The following is a 24,691-nucleotide window of genomic DNA, read 5'->3' as shown; positions in this document are numbered from 1 at the left end:
TGATTAAAGCAGCTTGATTTTAGGGGGCACAAAATATTAAACCGGTTTGGCGTGTTTGGAGGCCATGCCCACAGTCCTGATCATCAGCTGTACTCCTTTTGATAAGAGTTAATGTTTCAAAATTTCCCATTATTGGGTTCGTCATATTGGTCCAGTTGGTAGGTGATTTTCTATCTAAAAAATGAGTTGTATCATTTAGGGTGGGACGTCCCATGTACCACATAAACAAAACGAACACCATAGTAGCCAAAGTTGCTACGTAACAACCTATTGAATCTCATAACCAACGTGGGTGTGCCTAAAAGGGTTGGTGTCTTTTTTCTTCACTGACCAGCAAGCGTTTTCAGAATCTACACATCTGCTCCCGCTCCGTTATCAGACTTTTGCTCACCTTCCCTATTTGAGTACTCAGCTGAAATGACTCTTTTACAGTGTGTTAAATGAACCCATGTCCCCAATGTTTCTTTCTGCTATTTTTTAGGGCTGTAAAGTGTCAATCTATCTGTGCCACCATCCCTCCGGTTGAGACATGTGACACAGCATGGCTCAATATAGCAACCCATTTGAATAGGTTTTTTTTTTTCTTCTGTGCTAATGTAAATTTCATTTTGTAGTTTTGCACTTTGTTTTTCCCAATAATTGCGTTCTTGTTGTGGAATACTCATTGGCTATCAGTATAGATTGTACCATCTTTATTTATCATTAGTTTGCATGCCTCGGTTAATGCTACTAATTCAGCAGCTTGTTCAGCCAATTCTTGACAATCATGCTGCGTGCCTTCATCAAGTAAGGGTATTAGTGTGGCCGGATTTAAGGTTGTGCATCGCTCAACAGTCAAATGTGGTTGTGACAGCAAGATGGCCATGCAAGATAAATGTCTTGCAGGTGATAAAAACGCCATATTCGTTTGCAATAGGAGAGCAGACACTGTATGTGGGACCTTAAGAGTTAATGGATGAAATAACACAATTGTGGAACTGCTCTCTACTGCCATCAAGGCTGCCACAACTGATCTGACACAATGTGGTAATGCACACGTCACGCTGTCCAATTTAGTCAAAAAATAAGCCCATGGTCTTAGCTTATCACCCGTATTGTTGTGTAAGTACGGAGGTCATGTAATAGCTTTTACAATCTACCATTTGAATGAATGTTTTATCATTAAATTTGGAAGGCCCATCGCAGTACTCGACACCAAATGTTGTTTAATGTCACAGAAGGCCTTTTCTGCCTCTGTACTCCATTAAACAGGTGATGTCATTTTAAGGTTGTCTTCATACATTAATTTTGACAATGGTGCAACAATTTCTGCATAGTTTGGAATCCATGCTCTACAATAATTTGTCAGACCTAAAAATGATTATTATATGTTTCTTCGTCTGTGGTTTAGGATTTTTTAAGACTATAGCTTTCCTGTCTTCTAATATAGTCCTTCCTCCTACACTTAAATTATCCATCCATCCATTTTCCGAGCCGCTTCTCCTCACTAGGGTCGCGGGCGTGCTGGAGTCGCAGCTGTCATCGGGTAGGAGGCGGGGTACACCCTGAACTGGTTGCCAGCCAATCGCAGGGCACATAGAAACAAACAACCATTCGCACTCACAGTCATGCCTACGGGCAATTTAGAGTCTCCAATTAATGCATGTTTTTGGGATGTGGGAGGAAACCGGAGTGCCCGGAGAAAACCCACACAGGCACGGGGAGAACATGCAAACTCCACACAGGTGGGGCCGGGGATTGAACCCGGGTCCTCAGAACTGTGAGGCTGACGCTCTAACCAGTCGGACACCGTGCCGCTCACTTAAATTGTGGTCTAGATATTTGACTTCACATCATTGCAATTTATTTTTTGTTAACTTTATGTCCCTCTTCTGCTAGATGATGCAGTAAGGCCAATGAATCTTTGCATGTCGCTCCATCCTGGGGGAGTGAATTTAGACATGCGTGTTGTCATTACTTGTGAATAAATGGTTGGACTTTCACAGTAACCTTGCGGTAATCTAGTAAATGTGTATATATATATATATATATATTTTTCTTTTTCTTTTGTCCTAACACTCTTTCTGCGCGGAGGGCATGATTAACATATTCCTCCAGAGGGCCAGTTGCTAGGTTTATCCAATGTTTATCTACCCATCTGTTAATGTGTTCATTCGAATTCGCATGTAAAGCATTTTTTAACTGTTGTTGATAAGGGCCCTGAGGATTGGCATCCTCATTCAAGCCGCTGTTTGCTTTAAAACAAGCGGTCATTCTAACCCTATATTCTTCAAAAAGTTCGTCGTCTTTTTGTTTACTGTTTTTTTGTTTTTCATTTTGTGAATTTGGAAGTCAGTTAATTTGCACATAGAGTGACCTAAACACGGGGCGGAGAATTCTTGCCTCTGCTTCCAAACCCAGTTGTCACTTACAATCCAGTCTTATACATTCATACTTTTACACATTCACACGATAGTAACGTTTTTACAAACACACGAAAACACGAAAACACGGAAACACAGAAACACAGAAACACAGAAATACGGAATTTAAGTACGTACAGGACTCCGCCCTCCCCGCGGAATTTGTCGGACTCCGGCGTCCCTCTTTTACTTTATTAAACACGGAATTTAAGTACGTACAGGACTCCGCCGTCCTCGCGGGATTTGTCGGACTCCGCCGTCCCTCTACCACTTGCCAGTGACTAGTATTACACAAGGTTTATTCTGCCGCAGACCTCTTCGTCGCGCAATTCACTCACTCTTTAATCCTTTTTCCGAATTTTTTTTAAAAATTTAACTCACCAGTCGTCTTCAATCCTGTGGATTGTCGTCAACCTTCAGATCCCAGTTGAGGAGAACGAAGACCAGTCCCGGAAAGGGTCTCAATTGCCGTGGCCACGGTCTCTTAACTGGATGGCGGCTCCACAACTGGAATTCTCGGGTGTATTGACATCCGGCTCGAAGGACCAATTTAATGTTGGATTTATCTTAACCAACATTATAAAAAATAGACACAAAAGGAATGAAGACGCTGGTTTCTTTTTCTCATGAGGAGGGCGTATCGGAGATTGTTCAGATTACAGCCTCTCAACATGCTCTAAACAATCTCTCCCGTCGCTCCTGCATTTATTTGAAAATAGGGAGGTTTCTAAGTTTACAAGACATAACGTACTAAGCTACAAGACACAACACACTAAGGGTAGGGTTTCAAGGTGAAAACATGGGACCAACACCTGCCACGTCCCGGCCACGTCCTTCTCTCTGATGATTCCTGCTGAGTCATCTTCTTGAAGGCGAGACATGTTCCTTTCTCAAAATCGTCCATAATACTAATGCAAGCTAAGCAAATAAATGATAACTTCTAGAATATATTTAACAGTAAGCACAACTCCCGGGGAGGGGTGAGGAGGCCTTCGCCTTTATTACGCCCTTCCGGGTCACATTGTCACGAACCATGTGAGTATTGAATTCCCCCAGCAGAGCCGCACTCACAAAAAAGGAAATAAAGGACAGAATTATACATTTGACACTGTCAGGAGTGGGATTTGAACCCACACCTCCATAGAGACTGCAACCTTAATGCAGCGCATTGGACCGCTCGGCCATCCTGACAGTTTCATATTGTGTTGTTTATAAGAAACACAGGGTCTTTATTCACCCCAGTGGGGTCTGCTCATCCGGTGGGCGACCCGTTCGAGAGCATTGGAATGTGGTCAAAGTGCAAGATCCACCATACCAAGCATTGGCGGTTCAGTGGTAGAATTCTCGCCTGCCACGCGGGAAGCCCGGGTCCGATTCCCGGCCAATGCAGCTTGACTGTTTAGTGTAAATTAAGCTCTATTTGAGGTAAATTAGTACAGACTCCTTCTGCTTGCAAAACACACATTCTCCCCTCCCGGTACTGGACTTCCGAGGACAGAACCAAGTGTTTGTTGGTCACATCTTGTCAGAAGTGGGTCATACGCGTAGACTTTGCAAATGTAATTCACCAACTTGGCACGCTGGGCCATCCTCACAAATATCCCTTGTGTTGTTTCGTGGCAGTGTAGGGCAGAAACAATGATAACACCCTTGTACCAATTTCTGTTGTACTGGAGAGCAAACAGACAGTTTTTGTCAGTCTAATCACACGAGAAGCAGAATTTCAACCCGCATTATTTGATCCTTGGCGAAAATTACAGTGGTTGACGCCACATATGAAATCATCGTACATGTCCCTTTCCATTTGTCAGGTAATACAACTCGTACTACATTAATTTCACACATATATGCCAAATCACCTGAAGACCTTTTGCTCAATAACGTAATATTTCCCCATGTAGTGACATCTATTATATTATGACAAAATGGAAATACCCGGCAGCACGGTGGACGACTGGTTAGAGTGTCAGCCTCACAGTTCTGAGGACCCGGGTTCAATCCCCGGCCCCGCCTGCGTGGAGTTTGCATGTTCTCCCCGTGCCTGCGTGGGTTGTCTCCGGGCACGCCGGTTTCCTCCCACATCCCAAAAACAAGCATTAATTAGAGACTCTAAATTGCCCGTAGGCATGACTGTGAGTGCGAATGGTTGTTTGTTTCTATGTGCCCTGCGATTGGCTGGCAACCAGTTCAGGGTGTACCCCGCCTCCTGCCCGATGACAGCTGGGATAGGCTCCAGCACGCCCGCGACCCTAGTGAGGAGAAGCGGCTCAGAAAATGGATGGATGGATGGATGGAAATACCCCTACATATTTAGTTTTGTTCTGGTTTCTTCTGTCATGCTTTAAACAAGTGTAATTTCCTTCTGCATAATGGGCCATGAGTGGTACTGTACTTTTAGGTAATTTTGGCCACATATTCTCATACTTGGCGCATCGAGAGCTAACATTATGGTCTATTTTGTATATTTCAATCATGCAATTTAGTGAATCAATATCCATAATTGGTTCTGGAGCTGAACATACAGTGGGTCGTGCGGCTGCACACATTATACAATCCCCAAAATTGCCAAGTCGGGCAGGTCTTGTAATTAGGCTATCCACAGGTTTTGTTTTGTGTATCCTGTGGCTAAAGCTAAAATTTGACCTGATGTAATTTTGTCTGTGTTGAAAATTTCCACTATGCTCGGTGGGTTATGTATTTTGACCTGATGTAATTTTGTCTGTGTTGAAAATTTCCACTATGCTAGGTGGGTTGTTAAGTATTTGTACGACAGGAGGGTTTGCAACAGCCTCAGAACTTGATTGGTTGTTAGCGGTTGATTCTTCCTCAAATACATTGATGTGGATAAGACCACGTGGGTCTCTTCCAGAAACATTCGCTCCAATCACTAAATATGAATGTTGTGTTTGTACCATTGATGATTAGCATAATAGGGTTTTGTGTTGAATCATAATTTCTTTGGAATTTTATTCTATCCATTATTGCATTGTGGTTTTTGTGGCCCTTAATGCCTTTGTCCACCATTTTTTGTGCGGTCCACCTGCCGTTAAAATGGGTGGTTTGTCCCCATGTCTGACACCATGTGTGACTATATGGCAAATTCTGCGCGCATCGGGTCTGTACCGTCTGGTCGAAACATAAGTAGATATCTGTTCCTCTCTACGAGCTGTTATAGCCTCCACAGTTAATCACTTCACATAAGTCAAAAACATAAGCATTGTTTGTTCCTTTCTTTGTGATTAATTGTAATTTGGAATGGTATTCCACATTTGCTTGGTACCCTTTCTCTTGCTATATGAATTGTTGGTCTACTAAATTCCCCCTGTTTGCCGAATGCAACTTGAGGCAATAAATGCAACACTAATGAAACAATCATAGTGGTTTGGCAACGCGATATTGTGACCTGTGGAACCAGGTAGTCCCTTTTCCTACAAGTTGGTAGGCGTGTGCAGTCCTCGCAGTCACGGTGAACGGTCCCGTCCACCTTGGTTCAAACCAATTCCTCTTTATCACTCGAACCCAAACAGATGCAGGTGGATTATCGCCGTCCGACTGGATGCCTGCAAAGCTGGACAGAACTGTCAGGTTCAAACAACCTCGAACATTTAATAAACAATAAACAAGGAAGGAAGACAAGAGATGGTTTATATACTCGCGAGGAGAACGCTAAGAGTTGTTCGCAGTTTACAAACTACTACCGCTCTGAACACACACTGTCGATCCCTTTCTTTTTATTTTCTTCGGGCGGTTCCTAGTTACACAGCTGTTGCTGCTATAAAGTTGGGGGAGCACAAAGCAGCAACATGTAAACAGACTCACAGACAACTTCAATATACATGATACAATCAACATTATACTCAATCAACATTATACTGCTAAATGCATGCTTTGAAATAGGATTAGAGTAAACATGAGATAACTTATATACTTTTATTCTGACAAGAACACCTCTTAATTGATCAAAGTAAGACAGGCTCGACAAGGAAGAAAAAGACTCAAAAGATGAGCCAGAAACTGGACCAGGAAAAGAAAAACCATGGTATATTTTGAAAGGGCTGAGTTTGTGTGTACTATTTACAGATGCTCTGATGGACTTGAGCACAATTGGGAGAGCTCTCAACCATGACATATTTGACTGTGCACAGCATTTAGCCAATTTTTGTTTTAAAGTTGCATTCATACGTTCAACGACTCCTTTTGTTCACTACTAGTTCAATTACAGCCCATCCAGCCACTAGTTCCCCATTGTTTTTCCTATAACAACAACCATCCGTAAACAACTTTCTCCCTTCCTTCAACGGTTCCGACAATAAATCTGAACGACATGCTTTGTCTTTTCTAGCCTTCGGCTCACACCAATGCATTCCTTCAGTTACACCGTCGGCCATGTTAGTATTGACAGGTGTAAACTGAATATGCGGTTGTTGTAACAATGATAATATTTTCATTTTTCGCTTGTTTGAAAAAGTAAATAGTCGTGAGTTGATGAAGTGGTTGTGGAGTGTGTGGTGTGTACGCAGAGCAGGTGCATAAGCACCACGTGTGCACATTTTCTTATAAGAGCCGCAGCTGCTGCTGCATACCTCTCGCAGTCAGATGCACGTGCTACTATTGGTTCTAACAAAACACTCGTGTGTAGTAGTACCTTTCTTTCGCCCCGTACTAGTTGGTACAATACTGCAACAGCAGTATGAGGTTTTTTTTCAAGATGTCCAAATGAAATGGTTGTTTATAGTTAGAAAGTGCCAAAGTAATGTCTTGTCTTAATTCGTTTAATTTGTATGAAGAGTTCTTTCTCATCATGTGTCCAATTGAGTTTAGCCGGCAGATTTCTTAATCCAGTTTAAGTGCCAATGAAATGTGAGGCGCAGAAAATGGCATTTTGAACCAAGGCAATAAATCTGATGTCAGGTCAACCACTGCCGTAACACCCTCTCCTCCCACCACTAGTCTATCAGTTGGGAAAATACCATGAGTGTCTGATAGTTTTTCAAAAATTCTTGTTGATAAATCAAATCGTGTTCTCTATCATAGAACAAGGTACAATGTGGAGGGTCAGGGGCTGGCAGGATTGGCCCCAAGGACACAACCCACGGCTTCCACTCCGCAAATGCCTGCAGCACGGTGTTATTTATTTGACACGTGTCGCGCAGTCCCCAATAGATGTCAGCAACAGGAGTCACAGTTTTTTGTTGGACACATGCCAGCACATTTGGCCGGCAGCATGGTTCCATCTGGAAACACAATGTCAAGTCCGTGTACTGCACAGACAATGGCAGCATTACATTTCTGTAAAATGTCTCTTTGGTACATTTCCCCTGCCTCGTCCTGTTGTTTCACCACGTCCTCTGGGCAGCAGGTTGGGAGAACAGTTGGCAGTGTGTCCCTCTTGTCCACAGGTGAAACAACTGTAGTTACTCTGTGCTTCAGCAGGGCCTCGACAGACACGTGCAACGTGTCCAATTTTTCCACATACGAAGCATCTTATGGAGTTCGCGCCGCGGGACTGACCCCTGAAACCACCTCCCACCCCCCTCTAGTCTGCTGCTGTAGTAGCAAAGTGGCCCACGTCGGGTCCTGCGACAGGAGCTGAGGTGCCATGACAGGTAGTGCCTGTTTTTTTTTTTTTTTCTGACACATTTTTTCTGGCAGCGCCTTCGATGCAGTTTTAGCAAGGTTTTCTGCATCTTTTCATAAAGTGAAGTATTGTTAGTTCTGGGTATAGTGAGGAAGTTTGTGGTGCCTGCACGTATGGTGTTTTTTTTTTCAATTTCATCCTCCTTTCTTTCTCTTTTTTTCTTTTGTCATGCCATAATCATGGCATCATCTTTTGGTTCAATCATCCCCACCGATGCAGGTACATTCATCACTGTACACAGAGCTTGTTCTTTTTCAGTGATTTTAGAGTTGACTGCGGATTTCTTAAAGACGGACGGTTTTTTGTTTTTTAGAAGTTTTATTTCTACAACTAGTCTGTCTTTTAGACGGTGTAACTCAGGAACCAAAGGCTCAGTCTTTCTGATTTGTCCTTCTTCCTCATTTTTATCTAATCAGTTACTTATTTTCTCTCTTTCCTTTTTCTGTTTCTTCTTCCCTACATACCTTAGTCCTGTATAGTGTAACAGTAACTGTGAATTGCTGTCATGGTCTGTGTTTTGGTTTGGGTTGTGTTTAGTTTTGTTCCATGTTTTCCTGTGTTCCATGTTTGTCGTGTGCTCATTAGGTTGTTGTGTCCACCTGTTCTCGTCTACTTTGTGTCGACCAATCAGCTCTCTCCACCCACTCGTGTCTTGTCCAGGTGTTCCTCGTTGTCTCGTCAATTTGTTTGTATTTAGTTCCCTGGTTTCTTTCAGTTCTTGTCGGTTCATTGTCGTTGTCACATGTCTTGCCATGTCATAGTCACCAGTTGTTTTTATCATTGTGATTAAATATTATTATTTTGAGACTCCCTCACTCCTGCCTTGCCTCCCTGCTTCCCTGCAATTGGGTCCACCATGTTCTTGCCTTGCGTTCCTCGCCTTCGCCCTAACCACGTTCGTGACAAATTGCCACCTTTTCCCCCTTTGTGACCTGAATCTCCCAATACCAATTCGTGTTTTTCTACCAATTGACAATGTTTGTCAAAATGTCCTTCCATACATCCATCCATTTTCTGAGCCACTTCTCCTCACTAAGGTCGCAGGCGTGCTGGAACCTATCCCAGCTATCATCGGGCAGGAGCCGGGGTACACCCTGAACTGGTTGCCAGCCAATTGCAGGGCACATAGATACAAACAACCATTCGCACTCACATTCACAACAAGGGGCAATTTAGAGTTGTCAATCAACCTACCACGCGTGTTTTTGGGATGTGGGAGGAAACCGGAGTGCCCGGTGAAAACGCACACAGACACGGGGAGAACATGCAAACTCCAAACAGGCGGGATTGAACCCTGGTCCTCAGAACTGTGAGGCAGACGCTCTAACCAGTCGGACACCGTGCGGAAAAATGTCCTTCCATAATATAAATATGGGGAGAATTCATAGAAAGGTACGGAGCCCTCCTGGTGCCAAGGTATGAGAAAAATAAAATTCATTGATAATCTGTTCTCTCAGTTTAGTAAACTGTACCCTCAGTTTAGTAATCCGTTCCCTCAGTTTAGTAAACTGTACCCTCAGTTTAGTAATCTGTACCCTCAGTTTAGTAAACTGTACCCTCAGTTTAGTAATCCGTTCCCTCAGTTTAGTAATCCGTACCCTCAATTTAGTAATCCGTACCCTCAGTTTAGTAAACTGTACCCTCAGTTTAGTAATCCGTACCCTCAGTTTAACAAATGTCTGGGGCTCCGTATACCTACGTATATCTGTCAAGTGAAGTAAGTTCTCTTTGGATGTGATATTCTTACTGGTGTGAATTCTGTGTATAAATTGTCATGTCGTGATATATCCTACGTCCCATTTTTTCAACTGAAAGGCAATATTGCTGTTGTTCGAGGGGATTGATCATTACATAGCAGTACTAGCAGGACCGGCTACAATTAGCCTGCATGTTTCCTTTCACTTTCCGTGCTGCAATCACGCTATCATGACAACCTTCGTATCCCCGATGTGTTGACGTTAGTGTTTTTTTTTGTGGCACATAGCGGCCACCAAAGGGGTCCTAGTTGAGTTGAGTTCTCGCCGCAGAAGTGGAAGTTCGCAGACAGACAAATGCGTCTGTGATCGATGAAGCAATGTAAGTATCTTGTCTGCAGTTATTCACCTTTTTGTTTCATGATAACAATTTGTTGGGGCTATTTACTCCCGTACTGAGATACCAGATTTTCTTTTTCAACTGGAAGACAAAGTTTGAGGGGGTTGATATTGGTAGTGGCCGGCTATAATGAATGCACGTTTCTCTGCAACGATGTTTTTATCAGACTTTTAAGACATTCACTGGAGTCATGCTATCATATAAAGCTCTTCTATACCCCGCATGCTCCGATTTAAGGAGTGTTCAGGAAGAGATTTTGGGCAGCCGTCTAGATATCTTCCTCATTCCTTATCACAGGGGTTCCCAAACGTTTAGGAAGGAACCCCCCACTGCCCCCCCCCCCCAAAGAAAATAGCAAACCTGCTCACTGAGGACCCCCCCCACACACACACACGTGTTTGGATTGGTGGTTAAAGCTCAACATAACACAGTTCTCTCAGAACTGTCAATATAAATCTATTCTTTTAGCCTATGTAAATAAATATGCTAAATGATACTCCAATTAATTATTCATTTGATCACATATCCATTCTCCAGTGTAATTGGAAATCTAAACATAATTCTATTCCCCCCCTACAGAACTGGTGTGATGTTTGACAAGTACTGGTATCCATTATCGATCAACAAGAATTCATAGAGCTTTACTTTCATTTGGGACTTAACTACTAACACATTCTGTAGGTGCTGAACTCCAAACACAGGATTGATCTTAGTTTGAGGACCCTCAAACAAATTCTGAAGAAATATGGATTGTTCCGCCGAATCTATTATGACCACCCAGAGACAGTTGTGGACTTCATCAGGGAGGAGCTACAAGGCTCAGGGGCTTTGCATGGCTACAGGTGGATGCGCACAAAATGCAAAGACGGGGGACTGCATGTACGTAGGGAAGATGTACGCCTGCTCCTTTCCGCGATTGACCCAGAGGGCACCGAATTTAGAAGGAGAAGACGACTGCACAGACGAGCATACTTTGCCAAGGGTCCAAATTTTGTCTGGCATGTTGATTCGGATGACAAATTAAAACCATTTGGCATTTGTATCAGTGGAGCCATTGATGGTTTTTCGTGGGACCCACAATGATGTTCATGCTGGTGAAAAGAACTTTGTTGTTGGTAGGAGCACATCTAATCAGAGAATCGAGAGTTGGCGGGGCTTTCTCCGTCGAGAGAGTGTGGGGAATTCTGGCTGGACCTCTTCCACAGACTGAAGGATATTTTGATGGCGACCTACTGGACAAGAACCTCATGTTGTTTTGCTTCCTTGGTTTAATACAGGCAAGTAGCAACATTTCACAGGCATTCTGCATGTGTTTACTTCATGTTGGCCATCCTCTGTGCCATATCATGGCAAAGTTACAGTGTGCTCTGATATTTTTCTTCCCAGGAATGGGACTTTGCATTGAAAAAGTTCAATGGCATTGCCCATTTGCAAACATATTCAACCTTTGCCCCACTCTCCATCAAAATAACATTCAACATTGGTAAGGAGCAATTTCTATAGGTTTTCTGTGACATTAGAAACAAATTGTATTTACAGTGCAGTCTCACTGGATTTTATTCTTTTGGCATAGTAGGCCTTGGCAGGCACATGCACAAACATTTTTGAGGACAGCTGGTACTCAAGCTAAAAAAGGACACCCATCCACAAAATTATTCATTCAATTAAGAAAATCGGTATGTACAGTGGGTACGGAAAGTTTTCTGACCCCCTTAAATTTTTCACTTTGTTTTATTGCAGGCATTTGTTAAAATAATTTTTCATTTTTTTCCTCATTAATGTACACAGAAAAAAAACGTAATTGAAATTTTTGATGTTTTATTAAAAAAGAAAAACTGAAATATCACACAGCCATAAGTATTCAGACCCTTTGCTGTGACACATATATTTACCTAGGGTGCTGTCCATTTCTTCTGATCATCCTTAAAATGGTTCTACACCTTCATTGGAGTCCAGCTATGTTTGATTGTACTATTGTTATTTTATAATACTATAATATTATATAGTTCAGCGTGTACGCCGCCTCTCGCCCGAAGATAGCTGGGATAGGCTCCAGCACGCCTACGACCCTTGTGAGTATAAGCGGTACAGAAAATGGATGGATGGGTATGTATGTATTTAATTCACAGGACATTTTTATTTCTGTTAATACAGTAAAGACAGTCAATAATACAACTATTAAAAAGAGGTAAGGAGAGGTTACAAAGGATATAAAAGTCAACACACCCCTGTTCAAATGGCAGAGAGGGCCTGGGGCAAAGTGGGAGCATATGCGGAATTCTCCCAAGGACTCAAATAAATGCCCATCAGATTTCAAAACACTTGATAAAATTGTGGACAGAAGGGGTTATTTATTTATTTGATTGGGGGGGCTACAGCTAAAAAAAGGGCACTTTTTTTGCCCAGGGCAAAGGGGCAGGTGCTTGAGCACCACCTAGTGGGTATGTGTGCACGTGACTGTTCCTTGGTGAAAGTTGAGAAGGATGGAGTTGTCAGTGGTGAACTGTTAAGATGTCAGACATGACTCTACTGGTCTGGATCTGATGGCTATGCAGGTCTCTGCTGATTGGAAATAAATACATGCTACTTTTTAAAATAGGTTGTTATTACAAAGAGGGTGATGTCTAGCCACAAATATGGTCGTGCGCTAACAGTCAATTGTTCGAACAGTCATTGTTTCAACTATGATTACGGTATACTTGTAAAAATTTACAAGTTTACCTCAATATGGACACGCAAGCTGGTTTGACCTCAGTGAAGTTTTTATGAAAGATGTTGAAACTGCTGTCAGTTTTTTTCCTTCACTATTACATCATTATTACATGTATTTGCCTTGATATTGACACCCAAATTGCTGATGTATAGAAATTTTTGTGATCAAAATATGTAGCTATAAACCTTATAAAGCTATAAATGTGTGTGGTAATTAAAAATAAGTTTAAAGAATAAAACCAACTGTCTTCTACTGGTTCAGGTAGCTAAACCAGCTTGAGTACGAACTGTATTTTGATCCTTAGTATATTTCTGGGAGGATGGCGCAATGACCAAGTGAAACGAGGTGGTCAAATTTACGTTAATGCACGTTGGCAAATCAGGCGGTAACAAGGTGACGACCTTAAAGCTGGAGACAATATCTACATAGTCTGTGTGAACTGAGTGAATTTGGCTGTACTGAGTGAATTTGGCTGTCTCCACACAGAAACATTTTTCAGATTGGAACATTTGCGGACTTTATTTTTATACAATCAGTGTACAACAAGGCACCATGGTAGTGCAACAAACAGTATTACCCTGAAACCTGCTTTACGAAAATATGCAGAGTACATTGCATAAAAACTTGCAGTAAGAGCGGTTTTATAAAGGGAGAAAAAAAAACTACTTAAAACTTGCATGACAATACCAGTTAAAGTTGTGTGTAACGACACCAAAAGTGCTTCTTTTGTCAACAACAATGTGCAAATGTAATGTAAACAATGTCAACTCAGTGTAAACAAGTAGTCACTTTGGCTGGTATGAATAGAGGTGTTTGACTCAACTTTCAGCGCAAGTGTATATAACAATGCACCACATAAAAGTGCATAATCAGACAAAAATAATCATCTGATCATACCACAGTACATTATAAAAGACCCAAAAACACATTCTGGACAAGGCAGCTACCAAACTGTCCATCAAATGCAACAGTATCTCGGTTTATCAAAGGTTTTTAACTATTTAAATTGAAATACAGCTAAAAGAACAGCTGGCTTAACTTGCTATCCTTCAGATAGATAGGGGAACAAAGATGTGTTACAATGAAAACTAAATGATGTTCATCACCCACATGTTTGCATTAAGTATACTATCAAACTCCTCTGCCAACTCAGGGTAGGACCCATAGTTGTTGGGCAACTCCAGAACACAGCCACATGTATGTGACATTGGTCTCCTTGTAAATGTATTATATGGCTCGAAGAATCGCACATAGATCTCCTGAGCCACTAAAAGATCTGCATCTTTGGACAAAAAAAAGAAAAGAAAAGAAAAGATTAGTTCCACACCACATACACCAACCAGTCCACACTCAACAACCCATGTGGCTGTCACTTTCAATTCATGCTCTCTCATTGTTGGTTTTGATAGTTCTGTATCCATCAACTGACTATATGTGCATAGACCCACACTAAAACAAAGTTTTTAAAGGGCCTATAACATGCGATTTTAAGCCTTCCAAAGTGTCCCACTTCTTTCTTCTTAGTTAACTTCTTTCCTTCTATGATTTCCTGTACTGTGAGGTTCCGCCACCAAGTCTCCTCTCAGAAGGTACACCAAGGACACTCCTGCCTGTCTCTCTGATCACCTTGGCTGTAGTTGTCCAGTCTTCTGAAAGCTCCTCCTGTCCACCGAGAGCCTGTCTCACCTCTTCCCAAAAAGCCGCACAACACTCTTCCTGTCTCAGCTTCCACCACATGGTTCTCTGCTCTGCCTTTGTCTTATTAATCTTCCTCCCCACCACCAGTCATCTTACAAACCACCATCCTATCCTGTCAAGCCCCACTCTCCCCTACCACTACCTTACAGTCGGTAACCTCCTGGAGATTACATGGTCTGCACAAAATGTAATCCACCTGCGTGCTTCTACCTCCACTCTTGTAGGTCACCCTATGTTCCTGCCTCTTCTGGAAAAAAGTGTTCACTACAGCCATTTCCATCCTTTTTGCAAAGTCTACCACCATCTGTCCCTCCTGTTCATTTCCTGGATGCCATACTTACCCATCACTTCTTCATCACCCCTGTTTCCTTCACCAACATGTCCATTACAATCTGCACCAATCACGACTCTCTCTCTATCTAGGATGCTCAGAACTACTTCGTCAAGCTTCTTCCAGTATTTCTCTTTCATCTCGAGGTCACATCCTACCTGTGGGGCGTAGCGACTAATCGCATTATACATAACACCCTCAATTTCAAGTTTCAGCATCATCACTCGATCTGATATTCTTTTCACCTCCAAGACATTCTCAGCATACTCTTCCTTTAAAATAACCCCTACTCCTTTTCTCTTCCCATCCACACCATGGTAATATAACTTAAACCCATCTTCGACCCACAGTAGCTGAATTTCCACTTTCACAAAGTCAGGTCACAGAGACAACAAGAGTCAAAGATGCTTGCAATACACAAGGACAAAAGTATTTTACAATTTTGTATACCAAATCATTTGCATAACAAATGCATGGTCTACTCTGTGTAATATTTTGCCATTTTCCCACCAGGGACCAACAATTGCTAATCTAGACAAGTCCTAAGAGTGGCGTCTCCCCCCCTACCCCCCACTGTGCAGATTGACAGATCTTTTTCAGTGGAGCACGACTTTCCAGCAGCACGACGACAGGTGGGCACAGTGGGAAAATGGCAAAATATTACACAGAGTAGACCATGCATTTGTTATGCAAATGATTTGGTATACAAAATTGTAAAATACTTTAGTCATTGTGTATTGCAAGCATCTTTGACTCTTGTTGTCTCTGTGACCTGACTTTGTGATTTAGACTTTAAGCAATTAAATGTCCGAAAAGAAAAGAGTAGCCCGAATAAACGCACAAATGGCCATAGGAATTCATTTGATGTAGAAATACAAAGAAAAGATGGTTGGCTTGATAACTGCTCAAAACACTTGGTCCTCTCAAAAGAATTCGGACTTCAATGCTTAAATATACTACATTATGACTTATCATTTGTAAATATTCAATTCTGCTTGAGTTGGTGGGTTGGTCAATCAATAACTCCATGCCCGCATTCGGGTCCTACAGCCACCACAGTTTCCATAGTGTAGTGGTTCTCATGTTTGCCTCACATGTGTAAGGTCCCTGGTTTGAGACCGGGTGGAAACAGCTTTTCTTGTCAGGCAGCTGATGTACGTGGTTTGCTGGTCACGTTGTCAATCTCTGGAGTGGAAGTTACCATTGTTTATTGGTGATCATGTGCACCTCACATGTGAAAGGTCCTTGCTTCAAAACATAATGTGAACAAGGCCTGTATTTTTAAATTTTTATTATTATTATTTGAATTAATCTGCCTTGAAAAACAAAAACCTTGAAGCTTGAGCTCCTGCGCAGACACCATGAATAGCGCTGCCAGTGAAGTGGAATCAGGACAGAGAGGATGTCGACCAAATATGTCGAACTCAGGCCCACGATGTAATTATATTTGGCCCGCAGGACCGTATTAAATGTGTATTAGAGCTGGCCCGCCAGTATATAGCACATGCGCCACTAATATTACTTATCCCAGAATGCTTTGCTAGTTGGCCCATCAGTCTCGACCGGCAAGCGCCCCTTCCTTTTCTGTTGCAGTCGTTCGCATCTATGCTATCTCGAGCAAATTTACACTCCTTTTTTTCCCTCTTCCATCTCCTCAGACAAGGCCTTCAACCCTGTTCCTCTACCTGTACCTGACCACGACACCAAGAGACGGACCTGCTCTCAACCCCAGGAGACGTGGATGAAGACAGAGCCGCAGGATCTGGGGCCGTGGCCGGGATGTCGCGTGGCGCGCAGAGTGGGCAACGCCGCCGCTTGATGAGCAGCTCTCGTGGCACTCTCTGACCGAGGGCAGCCGGACGGCCAGCGTTCCGGCGTTGAAGATGGAGCTGGCCAGCAGTGATGGATGGACAGTCGTTAATGACTGTGTGCATGCATTTTTTGTGTGTGTGTATACATCCATCCATCCATTTTCTGAGCCACTTCTCCTCACTAGGGTCGCGGGCGCGCTGGAGCCTATCCCAGCTGTCTTCGGGCAGGAGGCGGGGTACACCCTGAACTGGTTGCCAGCCAATCGCAGGTGTGTGTATACATATTGTAAAATATTGTGTGTCAGTGTTTGTAATACTGTATAAAAGGATGTGTGTAATCCTGTAAATTCTTTGTGGCTGTAATGTTCTTTTTTTATGTTCATTGTAGTATGTTTTTTCTCACGTTATTTAGTTTTTAATGTGTAATCTTTGTATAACACAGAGGAATGCCCTTTTATGTGGGTTTTATTTCATTAAAACTTTTCACTTTTATCTTCTTTAATCATTTATCATTGTATTTACTTTTGTATATACTGTAGAAACCATCCTACACTTATATCGTGGTTAAAAGTCATGTTCATTGGGAAGAGTGAGGCTAACTGCATGTACAGTATAAATACAAATTTGTGTTTAAACTTGAATTGGAATTTTTCTTTTTTCTTTTTGACGTGCAATCACTTTAAGGCAAACATAAAGGATATTAGTTGCAATGAAGCTGAGATAGAATAAAGGCTAACCCAAGAACATGCAACCTCCACACAGGTAGGACCGGGATTTGAACCCCGGACACTAAGAATACAGTAGAATTCATTTATTTGACGTCACTGATGGTGTAGCGGTACACTGGCCTGACTTTAGTGCGGGCAGCGTGGGCTCAGTTCTCACTCAGTGACGGTGTGAAGGTGCGAATGGTCCATGATGAAGGCCCTCGCACGTGATATACTGATGTCATGATCATACATAGACTTATTTGTGCACTGTTATGTTGTGTAACCTAACCTCAGTATTAAAATGTTCTGATAATCAGGTAACTGTGAAAACTACGTCAGCCGCAAAACAGGATGTTTTGTCCCAAGAAGAGATAATGCTGTGACCTTGGATCCACCCTGCTCAAGCTTTAAACACCGCCCTGAACACTGTACATAATCTCGCACTAAACGCTGAGAAAGCGCACATTTGAGCACATTTTGTGCAGCTGCAGCCTTTGCCTGTGGAACATTTGTACCCAGAATATTCTGCAATAAAATATCTTAAAGAAGTTCATTTCCAGTCTCTGATTCGGACTCCAACATTCTCATCATCCGAAATTCAACGAACACGCGAAGGACTGGCGGAGAGATACCATCCTTCAACAATGTCTATATGTGCCCTGCGATTGGCTGGCGACCAGTTCAGGGTGTAGTCCGCCTTTTGCCTGAAGTCAGCTGGGATACGCTCCAGCGCCTTGTGACCCTAACCAGGATAAGCGGTGTTGAAAATGTATGGATCATTTATTTGACTTGTGTCAAAAACACTGGATAAACAAGATGCATAACTGAGTTTTATAAGGTAGATAAAATACTAGGAGGTAGATAGGGTGAGATTTGTTCACTTTTAAAATATTTATCATGGCGGGTTTATTAGCTCAGGAATAATCTTTTCTAGCACTTTGAAGAAGTGAAGTGAAGCACTTTGCCATCCTTCCGGCAATGTGCCTGTAGTTGCTGGCTGTGTCCCTATCCCCACATTTGTGGATGGGTGGGACGATTACCATTTTCCACATTTGTGGCAATTCTTTTGGATTGAATTGAAAGGTTAATAAGATGCGGAATGGGTTCTGGAACTTTTTTACTATTGCAACATTGAGATTATGGATGTCCTTTGATGTTGAGTTGTGAGTGCCTGGTGATTGGCTGTTGTGACATCAGCAAAGATGAAAGACCAGAGCAACAAAGGAGCATTTCAGATGAAAGATCAAAGGGACATTTAAGCTTGAACGTGGGCTGAAGTCAGGCAGTCTGTGTGTGGAGTGCCTGTCGTGAGTAGTAGTCGACAGCAGCTCTTGAATGAATGTGCATTCTGTTTCCGCTCGTGGAAATGCTGTGAAAATGTGTGCAAAAAGGACAGCAGAGTACGAGGAGGAACTTTGGGGACCGAAAGAGGAGAACGAGCCACAACGTAAACAACTGGACGCTGTTTTCATTCTGCAGCCTCTAATTGTGCTTCACAGAGCAGATTGGTTTACTTCTTTCTCACTTTTTGAGGAAATACTCTCCATTTTGAACAGTGACTGTTTATATACGGGCACTGTGTGATGTTACATTCATTATAACATTGTAAACATCCAATATTGTGACCAATATTTATAATTTTAATTTTTATTATTATAAATGTAAAAGGGGCGGCACGGTGGACGACTGGTTAGAGCGTCAGCCTCACAGTTCTGAGGACCCGGGTTCAATCCCCGGCCCCGCCTGTGTGGAGTTTGCATGTTCTCCCCGTGCCTGCATGGGTTTTCTCCGGACACTCCGGTTTCCTCCCACATCCCAGAAACATGCATTAATTGGAGAGTCTAAATTGTCCGTAGGTGTGACTGTGAGTGCGAATGGTTGTTTGTTTGTATGTGCCCCGCGATTGGCTGGCAACCAGTTTAGGGTGTCCCCGGCCTCTCGCCCAGAGTCAGCTGGGAGAGGCTCCAGCTCACCCGTGACCATCGTGATAATAAGCGGAACGTAAAATGGATGGATGGATAACATTCCATCATTGTATATAGTGAATAAAAGGTTCATAGCAGGCTAAAAACAGGGCCAGTGGTCATGTACAGTATACAATGAGATTGTAATTTTATTATTTATTACTGCATTTATTTTGTATTACACACAGATACGTCCACGCACACACACACACAAAACAGCCTTCTGACTTCTGCCATGGAAGTTCGATGGAGTGGATCACTCGTCTCAATTTCAAGATATATTAGAATACAATAAATAACATGCACACAGTAAACAGTATTTTGATGTGAAAATATTTTTAAAATTTACATTTTTGCCACATAGTGTAACATTCACAAAGTTTACAATTGACACTTCTTTCCATGCGTAACCAAGGATAGGCACTTTAAAAAAATCCCTAAATAAATGAATTTGCAAATCCCAAACGGCTAGCATGTGGGGGTCTACTGTTTTATTATTATTCCAACTTGTTGTTTAATGCACATTATTAGTTTACACTTGTTCACATTTTATTTTTGTTGCCCTGCCTATTTTTATTATTGCCTATAAACCTTAACTCATATGACTCCCCTAATAACCTTAAATGTGATTGTAACCCATAATACACATTTAAGTCAAACATGAAAATTGACGAGACCAAACTTGTCTTGTCTTCGTGTCTTGCAGACATCAGTGAAGATCTTCGTCCTGAGCAGCAGGGCCCAGAGCCCCCTCACATTAAAGAGGAAGTGGAGGCCGAAGAGGTCCACCGCATCAAAGAGGAAGAGAAATTGGAGCCCACTCCCAATAAAAAAGAGGATGTGGAAGAGCACCCCCACATCAAACATGAAGTGGAGGAGGACATCACCAAGTTTCCATCTACTGGTGTCCCTTTGAAGAGTGAAGATGAAGGTCAAAGTGAGGAGAGCAGAGGGGCGGAGCCTCCAAGCAGCAGGTCAAGTCAACACATGACAACAGAAGGTGATGGAGACCACTGTGGAGGATCACAAGCAGACGGACTCTTAGCTCCACTGTCAGATTGTGATGACACAACGTCACACCCTCCTCACACTGATGATGATGATGATGGACACTGTGAAGGTGATATGACATGTCACATTGAAAACAAACAATGGAAATGTTCTCAGTGTAGGAAAACATTTGGTTATAAGAGCAATTTGAAACAACACATGAAAATACACACGAGAGAAAGATTTTGCCTGCTCTGTTTGTGGTCAAAGATTCTCTTGCAAGGGAGATTTAAAAAGACACACAAGAACCCACACTGGTGAGAAACCTTTTGCCTGCTCAGTGTGTGGTCAAAGATTCTCTGAAAGGGGAAGCTTAAAAAGACACACAAGAACCCACACTGGTGAGAAACCTTTTTCCTGCTCAGTGTGTGGTAAAAGATTCTCTGTCAAGAGAAACTTGAGAAACCACACAAGAACCCACACTGGTGAGAAACCTTTTGCCTACCCGGGTTGTGGTCAAAGATTCTCTGAAAGGGAAAGCTTAAAAAGACACACAAGAACCCACACTGGTGAGAAACCTTTTTCCTGCACAGTGTGTGGTAAAAGATTCTCTGTCAAGAGAAACTTGAGAAACCACACAAGAACCCACACTGGAGAGAAACCTTTTGCCTGCTCAGTTTGCCGTTAACGATTCTCTCATAAATATCAGGCTAAGACCCACAAGTGTGCTATGAGAACAGCAGTGATGAAGAAGCTTGAGATGAAAAAAGTCAATGGTTAATATCAAAGGAAATGACTATCATACTGAATTACAAAAAACTCCAATCTTGGATTCTGTCTGCCATATTTTATTTTGTCAATCCTTTAGTTTTCTTTGTATATTCCAAAAGCCTCCGATGGACAAATGTTGAGAATTCCCACTGGTGCCAAAATGCTTTTATCCAATGTTTTAAAATGAGCAAATGATTTATCAAACTAGATTTTGAAGAGACTTTTAACTTTTGGTGAAAATTTTGAAAAGTGTAAATGGGATCCTTAATAAAATACAATTCTTCAAACTGTGAGACTCATTCAATTGTCTTGTGTATCAAATCATTTTTTCACTTAATTCACTTCACTTCAAATAATTGAAATGCCTTTAATCCATTCGAAACCCTCCAAAAACGAATGGTGGCAAAAGAAAGCAATAAATGGCCAAAGCGACAAGGCCTAAGTGGAAAATTGCTTAGCTGGTGCATTGGTAGGTCATCGTAGCGCTATACTTGGCTGACTTTAACCACAATAAACTAATTCTGCATATGAAATAATGCAGTGAGCCATCAAGCCAGCCGCCGTCCTCGCCACTGCCTGCTATGTATTCTCTGCCTCAACAACCCGCCAGCGCATCTCAAGGACTATCTTCCTTTCCCTTTTCAATAAACTCTTCATCACAACCGCTCAGCCTCCGCCTGCTCATGGGTCGAGTCTCCATCCAATTTGTGACACTTTCCTCGAACTTTCAAATTGACACCAAAAATAACCCAAGAATAATTCTAAATTCAACTCAAGCCATACATTAAAAAGCCTATAACTTAATAACTGCACTGATGGATTTGAGGCTTGTGGGTTGTTGAGGTTGGGCTTCCTATCTAGGATTTTTAACTGCAAGTGATCACTCCTTGTTGCTCCTTGTAGTCTGTTTTCTTGCCATTTCTGCTATGTGACCAAAGGTACTCATGTAGGAGTACGAGCTGAAACTTAGAATAATATGACTCAAGTAAAAAGTCGTCCTCCAAATAAATACTTGAGAAGTTAAGTATTCTGTGAAAAAACAACTACCAGGTAAGTAACTTGTATTGTGTATGAATTTCAAATAAAAACGAAAAATATAGGAATGTGCAAATTCAAATATCGCCCTATAATATCACTTTAACTAAAACAGTAATGAAATGAATCTTTTCCCGATTAGGCTAAACGCAAACGAACAAACTACGAGCGCAGCTCGTTCACACTCAATTGAACCATTTACAACTATATATCCATCCATGCATTTTCTTTACCGCTTATCCTTACAACTATATATATATATATATATATATATATATATATATATATATATATATATATATATATATATATATATATATATATTTTAAGAGAGACTTTCAGCCATTAACTATAAATATACTCTCGTTGACCGCATTAGGTTCCCTCTTCACACTCATGACACTCGACACAAGGTATGTCGCAGAGAACAATCCTCAATCAGTTTTGTCATGATCAGAGGTGCATTCATTTTTATCATGGGTTTATTGTTGTAGATTGCACTGAATCATACTGACGATGGAGAAATTGTACAGGTTCACCTGATGTTTCGGTGGATCACTTTACTTTCACTTCTAATATTAATGTGTCGATAAGATTTGTTGGCGTCAGCTACACAGTGGATTATCATTATTATTATGACTCCGCCCGTATTCATACACAAAACTCAAGATTCTATACAACAAACAACCGTGATGCAGACAAGGTATCTGTACTTCATGACATGCTTGATGGCAATGAGAATGTTGCATTAAATATAATACACAAAAGTTGATTTTAGTGATGGCTCAATTATGTTTCATGGCTAGTTAAGTTTTCTGTGATGAGATGGATCAATCCCTTCTTTATAAGCAGAGAGAAAATACTGTTTTTTGAAAGTTGAGGTGAAAAAATAACTTTGTTGAGTAATAGATGTTAGTCAGTCAGCATATGCGTAATATTATTCATAATAATTTCACGGATTTTGAAATGTGAGAGTTGAACAATTAGAAAATGTCATGGGCATAATAGATTTATCGTTAAAACTCAGGATTTGTAAGAAACACGGAAGTCATGTTTTTGCAATTACCAATTATCCATTGTAAAATACTGATTTTAAAAGTTGAGGTGGGAAACACAGCCAAAAACCCTAAAACCTTGAATAATGCTATGTTAATAAGTCAGCACATACGTAACCTAGCCTTGAATATGACCACGTGACACATTAACCGACCTCTTTCATTCCAATTCAAACACAGTGGCACAATCTGACCGTCTGAATTGTTTTCTTAGCGAGAGAAAACATTTGCTCACTCCTCTGAGCATGATGAAATAAAGCTCATTATCCAGTCAAAACCGGATTTCAATTTCAATTCCAGTACTATGAATGCAATGGTTGGAGTGGATTGCTCTTCAAGTGGTACAATTTAGAGTTCCATCAAAATATTCTGGAAGAGTATGTCTCTTAAAGTTGTACAATGAGGTCCAACCATCATCATCATGTGGCGACATCAACAAATCCTGCAAGAATTTGGCGAAGGACTAACCTTCTATTAAATTTTCTTTTTTCTGTGTTATAATCCCAAAACAGAAGGGATGACACTGATGACAAAATGGAAAAGTGCGATTATAGCCATGGAAGCAGGAATAGAACTTATGAAAGCATAAGAAGATGTTACTACCCTTCCTGCCTGCTCAGTACAATATGGTTCCGTTGACCTCAATAATAATGACGAAGGCATACAGAGAAATCCTGCCGCTGCAATTGTCTGCCAAGTGTCATCAAAGTTAAGGGTGAGTACAAAATGTGTTGTTTTGTAAATTGATTCAAGACAAATCCTGATCCAAAGCATCCCACATCGGTCTAAATTGTTGATTTACCAGAGTGGTTTAACTTATTTATACACTTGTATGACAGTTAAAAATGTTAAAGAGTGTTATGAAGTCTTACAGCAAGTGTTCTGGACACCTACGACACACATCATTGACGGGTGAGTGATTTCCTTTTATTTTTGTTAGCAGTTTAAAAGATACACTTGTATGGTTGTTGAAAAATGTTCGAATATTTTTATTGTTGTTTTTTCCATTTCCACTATTTGTTATGGGGAGAAAATGTTCATAAATGTAAACACCTTGAAGGATAACCAGCTTCTCAAATTCATTTTGTTTGGCATTAGGGTCACTATTTATATTTGACTGTTTTATTGTAATCTCTCCAATTCTATTGCGAGTAACACATCTTCATAAATTCAAATTAGAATAATTGTAGCTCATTTTTTTTTAGATTTGTTCATCAGTAATACAGTTTGGAATATTGAAACGCTGTTGTGAAAACTGCTTTCTTTGTTGTTGGCAAGCTTGTCATCAGTTTTTGAAGCTTTTAGCGCTATAAATTAAGGACGTGTATAAATGGAAGAGAAAAAAAACTGAAACTTATAAAACCAAGTATTAATCCCTAAAAGTGCTGTAAACTGACACATACGCGCACACACACACACACACACACACACAAACACACACACACACATGCATACACTTTACTATCAAGATCGAGGTAA

At 41.4% G+C, this 24,691-nt stretch overlaps 2 long non-coding RNA genes and 2 other non-coding genes across 8 annotated transcripts in view; 3 read left to right on the top strand and 1 right to left on the bottom strand.

Moving 5' to 3' along the window:
- LOC133481223 (uncharacterized) overlaps positions 1-21,415 on the top strand; it is a 30,282-nt gene extending 8,867 nt beyond the window's left edge. Inside the window, exons 1-3 of one of the 5 annotated variants that reach the window (XR_009789482.1) lie at positions 11,427-11,617; positions 16,535-16,956; positions 20,068-21,415. This is a non-coding gene — a long non-coding RNA (uncharacterized LOC133481223). Of the gene's footprint in view, positions 1-11,426; positions 11,618-12,521; positions 14,437-14,457; positions 15,509-16,534; positions 16,957-17,714; positions 18,038-20,067 lie in introns of those variants that run through there. The other 4 variants (XR_009789483.1, XR_009789484.1, XR_009789480.1 and 1 more) reach the window with 4 other exon arrangements.
- Positions 3,512-3,593, bottom strand: trnal-aag (transfer RNA leucine (anticodon AAG)). Its single transcript has one exon. It is a non-coding gene; the product is annotated as a tRNA-Leu (tRNA).
- trnag-gcc (transfer RNA glycine (anticodon GCC)) lies at positions 3,721-3,791 on the top strand. The gene has a single exon. It is a non-coding gene; the product is annotated as a tRNA-Gly (tRNA).
- On the top strand, positions 4,585-11,411 carry LOC133481224 (uncharacterized). The gene is made up of 3 exons (XR_009789485.1): positions 4,585-8,008; positions 10,025-10,116; positions 11,254-11,411. It is a non-coding gene; the product is annotated as an uncharacterized LOC133481224 (long non-coding RNA).
- Positions 21,416-24,691: the final 3,276 nt, after the last annotated feature.

The sequence above is a fragment of the Phyllopteryx taeniolatus genome, chromosome 7, assembly GCF_024500385.1.
Source record: "Phyllopteryx taeniolatus isolate TA_2022b chromosome 7, UOR_Ptae_1.2, whole genome shotgun sequence".
Classification (NCBI taxonomy): Eukaryota; Metazoa; Chordata; class Actinopteri; order Syngnathiformes; family Syngnathidae; genus Phyllopteryx; species Phyllopteryx taeniolatus.
This window is presented reverse-complemented; position numbering and strand designations above follow the sequence as displayed.